The 12,554-nt window shown below is 41.1% G+C and overlaps 2 protein-coding genes across 2 annotated transcripts in view; both read left to right on the top strand.

The window, feature by feature from the left end:
- The first annotated feature begins 1,459 nt into the window (after positions 1-1,459).
- LOC126281525 (speckle-type POZ protein B-like) overlaps positions 1,460-12,554 on the top strand; it is a 76,615-nt gene continuing 65,520 nt past the window's right edge. Inside the window, exon 1 of the mRNA XM_049980566.1 lies at positions 1,460-1,695. The gene's annotated coding sequence lies outside the window, so the exon portion shown is untranslated. The remainder of the gene's footprint in view (positions 1,696-12,554) is intronic.
- Positions 8,408-12,554, top strand: part of LOC126281524 (protein roadkill-like) — a 52,258-nt gene continuing 48,111 nt past the window's right edge. Inside the window, exon 1 of the mRNA XM_049980565.1 lies at positions 8,408-8,505. The gene's annotated coding sequence lies outside the window, so the exon portion shown is untranslated. The remainder of the gene's footprint in view (positions 8,506-12,554) is intronic.

The raw sequence follows: 12,554 nt of genomic DNA, 5'->3' as shown, positions 1-12,554 counted from the left end.
GTGCACATCATAGTCAGGAACATAATACGATGAAACCAGTTTTTGTGTCATGTCAGATGACTTTTCGATTTTGATAATTGCTAAAGCGAAATTATTTTCACTTGATATGTCCACATGGTCGATTTTACGATATTAGGTTTTACAAATAAATAATTTTACAGTCAAAAGGTGACCACAGTAATATTTACGAAATTTTACATGACTGAACACCAGCTACGAGACATTATTATTATTATAAATTGAGATATCTGTGATACCTTTTTTTGCAAAGGCACAAAAACGTTTCAAGTACACACTTTATCACCAGACTACCAGGCCCACCCATAAAGTGTAACTGAAATATATAATCTAATATAGTACATATTGAGCAAAGCAGGACTGCTGATTTTCGTGCTATATTTTCGCTATTCGAATTTACTGCTAGGCCACTATGGACGCTGTCGTTTTCTGTATCCGTATGCACTTTTCATATCCGGTGTTCCGTCGTGTACAGAACCTGTAAAGTTGCTTGGCTCGCTGTTCGCCGTGCTTCTGCCAGGCGGTCGACAGAACGTATATAAGATCGTCATGTTCCAAGGGTTGTCTTTACTGTTATATAACTAGATTTCTTAAAGTGTATTATTGGCACAACTCTGTAAGGATCTGTTATGAAGCCAGCTGCCAGTGTGAATTGCATATTGCTTATACGAGTATGCTGCAATAGCTTTCATCCCAGTTTTGGTTTTGTTTAACTGTAGGTAACATGGTGTTTTGAGAGAAACCAGCAATGTGTATGAATACAAATAAGAATGATATGATAAATGTGTAGTGGTTTCTTATTACTATTGACAAGAACCAGGTGTGAGGCGCATATCTCTTTTTTTTACTTTTTTTTAAAAAAATATGGAGTTCATTGTAGAAACTGTAATGTTCCCACAACCCTGTGGGAAGTAAAACAATTCGCTGTGAGGCCTGAAGGAATTCTTTGCACAAATCGGTAAAGTTTAATCGCTGGGTTTCAACCACACAGTTTCATGCCAGAGATCTGAAAACCGATTTCGTCCGTCTTTCGACTCATAACGAACAAGACCTGTATTGTTTGAACAAAGCTCGACTACGATGAATTAAAATACACGCAAATTGAGACTAAATATTTATAGGCTATTCTGTAATTCAGTTTATATACGAATCTGGTACCGAATGCGATAACTAAAACTTGATGAGTGAAGCATTATAAATCAACTTGCAAATTAAATCATTTAGAATACAGACGCTATGCCTATTTATAACTGCAGAACTACCGTGATCACGACGAAAGTGCTCAGTTTCCTTTAAAGAAAGCAGAACAGGTATTGGAACACAAGAAGTTAAGGTGCACGGTGACTGACGTAAAGTCTGCTGCGGCCTGTAATTGCGCGGCAGCACAAGAGAGTATAAATATTATTGTATACTCCATGGAGCAATCAAGCTGCACGCCGCTGTGTTGACTCTTTTGTCGCGTGGCTGCACGCGCAGGGTTGTATCAGCAGCCCTTTGGGGGTGCTGGTTGTACTTAGTCACATTTATTGGGGAGCGTGTGCGGAAGGGTCAGGCGGAGCTGATCTGGCAACAACGCCCTGTGACGTCAAACCAAGGTCGAAGCAGCTGCAGGCTTCGTGGCGCAGACCGCAGAAGCTCCGTAGCAGCGAGACCGCGAATACCGCTATTTGTTCGAAGGTAAGGTGGCTGATGTGTGACCTATTCTCGAGATTCTGGCAGCTAAGACTGTCTTACGTTGTCGTGTTTGTGATTTGTTGTTAGCTCCTACCACAGGAACGTTGAAGTGCTGTTACTAGATTACAAATTAAGAGTAGGATCGTTACGAAAAGCATATAAGAATGCTTGTCAACCCACCTCTCACTTCGATATTTAATCTGTTCATGTAAAAAGTAATGACTGAACGGTATGTTCAAATTTTTGTGGTGCTGAGTAGTGTATACGTACCTCCATTCCAGTCTCCTCCGCCTTCTAAAATGACTTGTAATGTGAGTAAGCAATAAAGCTCATTTGAATGCATGAAAATTGTCCCGTGTGCTCTCTTCCTTGAAAGCAAGAATTTTTTTGTGTCCAATAAATATATTTGATTGCCCTAAAGGTTTAATATTAGTAAAAATATTGCTTCAATAGGTAATAGCCAAGGAATGCCACCATTGTTTACAGTACGAAATTATTCTAAGAAGAAAGCACGCGCCTCTTACCTCACATCGGCGATACACTAATTTTCATGAGATAATCCCGTAACACAGTGAGTTAAAAATGTGTGTGCACTTAGTCATGACCTCGCATGTCTCTTGGACTCTTTAATAAACTATTTAGTGTGCGAAGTTTTATGTATGTGATTGAGCTGTCATTAAGAGCATTTTTTATAACTTAGCAATAATTTTTTGTAGCAAATGCCATCAGTCAGTGGCTACTAGAACACTTCCTTTAAATATTTTTGTGTACAGCCCAATTATGTCACTCATGACCTTCTATTGGTACAGGTGTCAATGCAGGCGTCACATTGAATTTTATCTTCTAGAAAAGCATTTAGGGGACAACATAATTCAAAGCGGACACTTTATAAAAAACTGCATAAAAGATACTCCACCGTTTTTGTTCTACCAAACTATTGCACTTAAACTGAGAGTCCCGCTTAATTTTTATATTCATCCATTCGTAATGAAAATTTTCATGATTTGAAACGAAAATATTATTCTTTATATTCCGTAAACCAGAGGTACGTTGATTCGAAAGTGGGATCTTACGTATTTCTTTTGTTGTCTGGTCTGCGATAAATGCAGCTGTACTCAGTATGTGCCTCAATCGTACAAACGATCAGATTAACGAAAGTCAGGGTCAGCTGTTCAGTTTTTCGATGGAAGCGTCAGTTTTAACGTTTCTAAATTTCGGAAAAAGGCATGTAAGTTTGATGAAACCTGTGAATGAACAGACAGCGTAAGAAGCATTCTTTTATCCTTGCACCACATTTTCCATGATGTGTAATACCAAGGGGGTTCCATATATCTCACAAAAATTAAGAAAAAGAAATTTCAATTGTCGTTGACTTATTCACAACATCCATAAAAAAGATATATCGTGTGTGTGTGTGTGTGTGTGTGTGTGTGTGTGTGTGTCACTGACATGATCGAAGATCGTGCATTGACGATATTGATAACCCCACATACCATAAACCACTGGTGCGATATCAACCAAACGTGTACTCGTATGCTGTTCTGTCTTGCAGCAATCGTCGTGGTGGTAAGAACCACGTACCTAACATCCATCGGGAGATTATAAACAGTGAGGTGCGTGAATATTTTCCGCATCTGACATGAAGTCTTCATATACACACACATTTTTTCTACTGAGACACAAAACAGTCGAATCAGCTTACGGAAATTCTTTACTCCTGGAAGCGGCTTTGACAGCTTTCAGCTGCGAAGCACAAACGCCTGTAAATGAAAATAACAGGCGTCTATCGGCTATGATGAGACATTACCATAGACTTGAACAAAATGGCGTTTTAGATAGGCGAAGCAGAGACCGAAAATAATGTAATAAAATTTCGGGAATATATTTGTTTATGTAACATATTTAAGTGATTAACATTGCAAAATCAGAAGTTAATGAAAGAACGCGATGAGCCATTGCAAATGTGAAATTCTGGTACACTAGTAACCGGTGTAACCGCAAGAATGTTGAATGCAAGCATGCAAAAGTGCAGGCACAGTGTTATGGAGGTGCCGGATGTCAGTTTGTGGGCTGGAGTTCCATGTCTATTGCACTTGGTCCATCAAAGAAAGGTACGGTCAGTGCTGTGTGGATGGCGCTGAAGTTGTCATCTGATGTTCCACTGGAGACAGATCTGGTGATAGAGCACGCCAAGGCCACATGCCGACACGATCTGGAGCAAGTTGTATGAGGGCGGGCGTTATCCTGTTGGAAAACACTTACTACAGTGCTGTTCACGAACAATAGCGCAACAGGTCGAATCACCAGATTGACGTATAAACTTGTATGCTTGGTGCATGGGCTAACAGTGTGTGTGCTCCTGCTGTCATACGAAATCGCACCCCAGGCCATAACTCCAACGGTAGGTCCAGTCTGTTCAGCACACGCAGGTTGGTTGCAGGCCCTCAACTAGCCTACTTGTAACCAAGGTACGGCCATCACTGGCGCCGAGGCACAACCAGCTTTCATCAGAAAACACGTCGGATCCCCACAATACCCTCTAACGGGCTATCGCACCATCAAAGTCGCAGATGGCGGTGGTCAGTGAAATGCTAGCAACAGGGCGTCTTTCTCGGAGCTCTGTTTCAAGTAACAGATTAACAGTTCGTTGTCACTGTGGTGCCAACTGCTGCCGTAGATGCAGTACGATGCATCAGAGCCATGCGCCGAAACGATGGTCTTCCGTGTCGGTAATTCTAACTGGCCATCGGGAGCCCGGTTTGCCAGTTGTCGGGTACAATGGCCGCATTCCCGCCGAGTGTTTCTGCAATATCGTAGGATCATCGAGCTTCTCGTGGCCGTTTTATATGACCGTGTTCAAAGTAAGATGTTGATAATGACGTCTTATTCTCCTTATAGGCACTCTTGACTAACATCGGCTCGCCACGTACCAATCTCAAGCCTAACTAACGCTCACGACGGTTACGTCGTGTGTGTAAAGCAAACTTGACTTGCATCCTCATAACTGCGCTGCTAGCGCCACTTGTATGCGAGTTGCGAGACATGAATAGCCGTCATTTTTCAGATGTGGAAACACATCTACCAACTTTCTGATGCTAAGTTTCCCTTTTTTTAATTTATTTACAGTCAAGTTCCGTAGGACCAAATTGAGGAGCAAATCTCCAAGGTCATGGAACGTGTCAGTACATGAAATTACAACATAAAAGTAATAACAGATAAAAATAAGTTTATGGATCCGAAAAAAGTGAAGCCACGAGTTAAAGTAAGCGCAGTCAACAATACAAGAAGAAACAGCTTCATTTTTCAAGGAACTCCTCGACAGCATAGGGGTGAAACATTAGGAAATTCTTCAGTTTAGATTTGAAATCGCGTGGATTACTGCTAAGATTTTTGAATTCTTGTGGTAGCTTATTGAAAATGGATGCAGCAGTATACTGCACACGTTTCTGCACTTGTCAAGGAAATCCGATCGAAATGCAGGTTTAATTTCTGCCGAGTAATAGTTGAGTGAAAGCTGCTTCTTCTTGGAATAAGCTAATGTTGTTAACAGTTGACAGTAAGGAATATATATGTTGAGAGGCCAATGTCAGAAAACCCAAACTCGTGAACAGTGATCGACAAGAGGTTCGTGAACTTAAATCACTCATTGCGCGAACCGCCCGTTTCTGAGCAAAAAATATCTAAAAAGTACCCTTTTAGAATGGGAAGAGTTGCTCAAAGATCTAATACCTTACGACATAAGCGAATGAAAATAAACAAAGTAGACTTAATTTTCGTGTAGAACGATCACTTACATCAGAGGCGTTCGAATAGTAACGATGGCAACATTAAGTCTGAACAAGATCCTGAACATGGGCTTTCCACGACAGTTTACTATCTGAACACCTAGAAATTTGAACGGTTCAGTTTCACTAATCATGTGCCGATTCTGTGAAATTAAAATGTCTTTTTTTAAAAAAAAATAAAATGTGTGTTAGAAACTGTAAAAACCAAGTCATACTGTGCTTTAGCGTTAGTTTATTTTCTAAAAGCCCTGAACTTTATCAAGCTAGTGTCATCACAGAACAGAAATATTTCAGTTACCGGTAAGACTAGAGGGCATATCCTTTATATATATAAGGAACAGGAGTGTCCCAACGTTGATCACTCGGGCACCCTCCAATTGACCGTTCCCCACTCAGACCTCACATCACAGCCATTCTCAACACTGTGAATAATAAATAACCTTTTGTTGTCTGTTGCTGAAGTAAGAGGTGAACTAATTGTGAGCTATTCCCCGTATTCCGTAATGGTCCAACTTCTGGAGCAATATTTTGTGATCAAAGCAGTCAAACGCCTTAGTTAAATCAAAAAATATGCCTAGCGTTCAACCTTTTGTTTAACCCATCCAGTACCTCACGGAGAAAAGAGAATATAACATTTTCAGTTGTTAGATTACTTCTAAAACCGAACTGTACATCTGATAACAAATAGTGGTATACAGTGATCAACTATCCTTACATACATAGCCTTTTGTGTAACTTTAGCAAACACTGATGACATAGATGTAGGTCTAAAATTGTCTACATTATCCGTTTCTCCATTTTTATAAAGCGGCTTTACTACTGAGTACTTTAATCGTTCAGGAAACTTAAGATTCCTAAAGGAAGAATTAAAACTCCTTTGTGTTAATTTTTCCGTCGATGTGTAAAAATACATGACTAGATTACAATAGTTTCAAAAGGTGACCATAAAGTACTCCCACTTTCCCTAGGTATTGCGAGGTTATAAAATTGTAACTTCATGGCGTTTTTGGCTTGTTTTTATCAACCAATCACAACACAGGGCACGTGACATGCGATCGATTTTGTGATGGAGAAACTGAACACCGACCTTATTTACTTCTTTTTTTCAGTTTTCTGTAATTAAGTTTGTAGTAGCAATTTAGTACCTGCTAGACCAAGAGTGATTTCATAAGTCTGTCATGGGATTCGTACAGTGTGACATAAATTCTTCAGCGTGTCCTGTGCTGATGTGTGCCCGGAAGCAAATTATGTGAGCACAACAGCTCCACAAATGGCACAATAAAATCACTACAACAAAGTGGCACTTGCGTGCAGATCATTTAGTATTTGGTCGCTATCCTTTTGATACTCGGCGTGTTTCCCCGAGTAAGTATAAATTCCACATGACTAACGAAACAAACTGCACACAATAGTTAGTTACATCCAGGAGATTCGTCACATTCCTATCATCAGACTGCTTGATCATTACGATCAATCAGCGACAGATCGCTCCGATCTGAGATTTGCCGCCAAAGTGCGAAATTTGGGCGTATCACGCGACATGGCGACGGATTTCTGTGATCCATCGCACGTGTTGAGACCTCACGAGAAACCTATCTGACGTTCATACATAGTGTGGTGCACTCGTACTACCTACTTTTAAATGTCACAATATCGGCATCTTCAGAAGAGATAGAGATTGAAACTAAAACAGGAAGGTGATTAGCGCTGTCTGTTGAACGCTTCCAGAACCCAGCAGATCACAACTTAATCGCAAAGTTTGACTGTTCGGCGTATGCACTGGGCGAAAATAGAAACATTGTTCAGAGTTTTACAATTATGAGGCTAAATATACCGTTGCCAATGTGCAAGAGGTAGTTAGTAAAATTGACGTTCACAATTTGGTAAATTATAAATTCGTACCATTCTGTAGTGCCAGCCTACATACAAGCGTTAGAGAAACTGTGGACACCGTGAAGAATTTAATAAAGTAAGAAATAGAACGAGGGCCAAATATGTGAGCTCATGGGTTTGTTTGAACTCACCATACATTAACTTCTAATATCAAAAGTAAGTATATTCTCAACGAGATGGGGTTGCTATGGAGAACGGTTTGACGTAAACAGTAGCAGTTATATTCCTAAACCACCTGGAATGTGAATTTTTAACAAGTTTGTATCAGGTCGCTATCTTGTCTGTCTGTTCGATACAAATTTTGCAATTGGTTTCAAACTCTGTACCCGATGAAAGGCGTCACACTTTCAGCATAGCTCAGAACTGGGTTACCGTACAATGTGAACTTTCTTGTCCGGTGTGTGGCGGAGGGTACTTTGTGTGCCACAACTTGGTTCTCTTCCTGTTCCAGTCGCGAATGTTTCGCGGTAAGCCTACTTTCGAGCTCGACTTCCTTCACTAAGAAGCACTTCTCCTAGATCCACAGAGATCTCTGAACGTGTAAGATAGTCGTGAAAATTTGTACTGGTATATATGGTAGTAATGTCTAGGCTAGCTAGATATGTCACTAGTAGTAACAACCATATGTAACTGGCCTATGAGTTCATAACTTTTTTTACGGTGTAGGTAGTAGGAAATTGGTAATGTTTGCAGAGAGAAAACGGTTGAACTCGTTAGCTAGCAATAGTCCAGGGAGCCAGTGGTGATAATTACCGCTCGTAGAGAAGAATTTGGTTTATGCACCTTAAGGGAACCTCTTAGCGTCGGAATTTTCCGATTCATTGCTGTGAACATTCTCTAAATGGTGAAAAAGTTATGTGCATTACTGAATGTGTTTTGATGTCAGCTTTGAATTAAAGGGGCACGCTAATACAGTATCCCCACAAAGAAACTCGTGGGCTTTCTGTGTATAACAGGTCTCTTACTGTCAGGTGTGTCCTTTATCAGCCAGTATGATAAGAGTCTGGTTATCTTTGAGTTTCTTATTGACGTTCCGTACTATCTGCTGGTCTTTTGTGCGAGCGTGTGGACTTTCTCAGTTACCACGAAACTGTGTGTCCTGTTTATAAAATACCGTTTCTAGCCGTGCTTAAAGGTAACGTAATTTTTGTTGGAAGCATCAAGTTTAGATTGGTCAAGGGCAGTAGTAGTTTAAGCCGGTAGTGTAGTTGGAGTTTTATAATCAAAAGTGGAGCGCGTATTGTAAGACTCGCCCTTACTCAGCTGGTCTATTTCGTCACAACGGAAATAAATATTGGTATGGTTGTCCATCTTATTATAAAAAGTGGGAATTACTAGTAGGCACATCAAACGATTGTGGTCTGTCAATTCTCCGGCCCAGTTTTCTAAACTTCCACTCATATGTAGCATTATATTTCTACCCTCTTCTGCTCTGTATGTTTTGTACATCTAAAGATGGGATTTTAATATTTCTAGACCGGTCGTGGTTTGAATAAATATTTAGTAAAACGTAAGTGGATCTCTTTAAATTAATCATGCCTCCCAGTTGCGAATGCCCTACATGCCACATCTTGAGCAAAACTAAATGCAGTTCCGGATCTTAAACAGTCTGTATATGGAAACATCGACAGTTTTATAATTTTCTTAGGGTCTGCAGCTGCGACAGACTTCCTGAATATGTCGTGATGCCTTAAGCTGCCATTCTCTTTATTTCATGCATGCCAAATAAAGAAAATGGCAACTGAAAGCATCACGGGATAAGACATCGCTAGTGAAGTTTTGGTTCCGAATTCCCGTTTTTTTTTTTTATTCCGTTCGCCTTCGAGGAAGTGACTGTTTATCACTGCTGTAATGTTCGCTATTTAAGCACAATACTGGCCTGCAGATAGATACAATTTCTGATGTATGTTGGCGTGTATGGATTATGGCAGTCAGACATAAGCTCGTGCCGGTTTAATAGATTTTCGCTGTGAGGTGCACTAACATTTGTAAAAGCTTAATTAAATCTGGTACGATATCTTCATAATCTTTTAGAGGAAGCGTTGGAGAGAGCAACGGCTCCGGAGATCGCGCGAATTTCCCCGTTGAATTTAAGGGTAAGCGAATCTTAGCGAGAGGGCGCCGTTGTTCTGTCTGCATATATTGCCTTCCTGAAGGACGAGAGGTGGCCTGATGTGACAGCCAGAATGGATGTGCCTTGTTCGGCGCTGAGGGCTGTTTGTGACCTCTAAGTGATAACATGGTGGTGCTAGTGTTGAGTGTATTTGCTTGTTCACGACACAGGTTTTGTATGACGTGGTATGGCATCATAGAGCTGAAGTATGTCAGAGGTGAGCACTCAGATGCGCAGAATGGATCCTGTGGTCTAAAACAGACTGAGGTTACAGAAGTGTTGCGATAGCGACATACACATGTTCAGAAGGCGGTAGTGTCGTGTACGCAGGGTATAAAAAGACAGTGCATTGGCGGGCTATCGTTTATAATCAGGTGATTGATGTGAAAAGCGAGTTTAGTAATAGTCAACAGTTGCCGTATTTATTTTAGGCGACAAGTTTAGAACCTTACAGGGTCGTTTTTCAGGCGTGGCCTACTGCGGCTGCACTGACAGTGCCTGATCTTAATAATAAACATCGAAGTGACAACACATACTTTAGATGTAATTGCAGAATGCCACAATTCATACGTGCCTCTTACCAAGTCAAAATCAAACTCAATAAGCCAGGCTTGAAAATGAACCGTAAGGTTCGAAAACTAGTCGCCTAATAAATGCTGAAACTGTTCACAGAATTATGAATAAACGCATTACGGAATGTAGAAAAGTTGTGCGTTCCCTTTCGACAAAATGTTGGGACTGAAGTCACACGAAAATGTTTCCGGCGTGATTATGCCCGCATGACGACAATTAACACTTTAAACGCGGAGTGAGACGTATCAGACATCACATTTCGAAAATCGTCAGAAGTGAATATTACGAAATCCAGTGTGTCGAGATTGTGCCGAAAACACCAAATTACATGCATTATGTCACCACGAACAACGCAGTGGGCGAGAACAGTGGCGTCTGCGTTGAGTTGTCAGTGCTAACAAACAAGCAACTCTGCATGAAATAAAAGCAGAAATCAGTGTGGGACTTAGGACGAGTGTATCCGTAAGGACAGTGTGGCGAAATTTGGCGTTGATGGGCTATGGCAATAGACGAAAGACGCGAATACGTAATAACATATCGCCTGCAACGACTCTCCTGGTCATATCGTTTGGACCATAAGACGAATGGAAAACTGTAGCTTGGCCAGATGAGTCGCGATTTCAGTTGGTAGGAGTTGATGGTAGTGTTGAGTGGCGTAGACTCTACGAATGGATCCAAGCTGTCAACAGCGTGCTGCGGAAGCAGGTGGTGGTTTGATAAACAATCTGTAAAATTCGAACGAATGATACGGCCGCTCTAATCGCCGGAAGTAATAATTCCGCAATAATGGGCAGCTATAGAGGCGGTATGGCTCAATACTTCTGCAGGGGACTTCCAGCGACTTGGTGAGTGCATGTGCCACCGAGTTTCTGCATTACGCCGGGCAAAAGGAGGGAGGACACGATATTAGGAATTATCACATGACTTTTCTCACCTCGTCGTTCCATTACCACTATATGGTCACGTGATGTCGGGACGCCGTAGATTTCTCTGTAATGCGTTCTGTAAATTTTCAATGTTATTTCATAGCTAGTACAGGTTCCCTTCGAAGAAGCTGCGGATTTAGTATAGGGGTTTTGTAGACACCATAGCGATTCGCATGTGATACCTGGAATAAACTGATTTGCACATTTTTTGACATGTCACAGCTCAGATATCTCAAATTTTTAGTTTCTGGGACATTCACAGCTATTTTTGTGCATATACGGAACTTTATCGTATTTCGGAGTCTGTCTGAATATATTTTTCGTGGTGACGTTGCAAAACGCCGTAATGGTGAGGCAGTGCTTTTGAAAGTATACCGGAAAACGGCGAATTTTCCGCAAAGTGGCGATGATATATCGTGCTTAATTACTTTCTCTGTATTTTGGCCCTACTCTCTGGCTAGCGGACGCTCGAGACCTCCTTTTTCTTCTTTATTGTACAAAACATTATTTTAGACAAGAGTGAAACATTTCACAAACATTTTTTGCATAAATAACAAAACTGTCCCTTCATGTTAGAGCGTTTGATAAGTATATTTCGGTTTCATACTGGCCAGATCTGAGCTATTGGAAACGTATACAGAGGAGAAAAGTCTACTTCCTACACAGGACATTTTTTTTTTCAAGAGATAGATATAAATTGCCTTTCCTGCGTGGGAACACTAAGATGGAATTTGCTATTAACAGCAGATGGCTAAAGACTTTCCTCAACAAATCTGCACATTTTGCACGCACAGGATTTAAATCGTTCATTCAAAATGCAACAGAAACAGCACAGTACCTCATAGTATTCACACAACAGTTTTTCTTTCATGTATTTCTCTTTGCTTCTGTACCAACAGTAGTAATTCATCATTGCTGTTACCAATAAACAAATGTTAAAAACGCAACAAATACGTCTAATACTACAATGTCCAGTCGCATTGTGACTGTCAAAAGCATGAATAACGACATCCCGGAGTGCGAACCGTTGCGAGACGTGCAGGGACAGTCAGGTTCTGCAAGGTACCGTGCCATGCCGACTCACGTAGCACAGTTATTTCCCATATTAACGCAATGACCACATTCGGCACATTTAGCTGAAACTTTCGTTCAAATACAAAGCGTTGGTATTTTCTTTCTTTCTGAGAACTTACTTTGCCTTTTTCTGCCGTCAGTGCTACACTGCCGGGGGAAAAAAATTAGTACACCAGGAGAGACGTAGATTTTGATTCGACTACGGCATACGCTACTTGGGGAATAGTAGACGTACTGATAGTGGTATCAACGTCGTCCGCCAACAGATACCGTAGTGGCATATAGATACCCGAGCCCCATCTGGTTCTACCCTTCAGTAGGGAATGCTCGCAACCGGGCGTCTCAATGTGGTGAACACTTGTGAAGCCAACATGTATCCGTGCCACAGGGATGCATTCGTGCTTCCTACAGGCTACTGACAGATTTGGAAAGGGGTCAAACTGTGGCCTTCAGAGTGGCCGGATGGTCCTCCTTTCGGAGAACTGCCACACAAGTTGG

This window comes from Schistocerca gregaria, chromosome 7 (assembly GCF_023897955.1).
Source record: "Schistocerca gregaria isolate iqSchGreg1 chromosome 7, iqSchGreg1.2, whole genome shotgun sequence".
Classification (NCBI taxonomy): Eukaryota; Metazoa; Arthropoda; class Insecta; order Orthoptera; family Acrididae; genus Schistocerca; species Schistocerca gregaria.
Note: the sequence above shows the minus strand (reverse complement) of the source record. Positions and strands in the feature narration are given on the sequence as shown.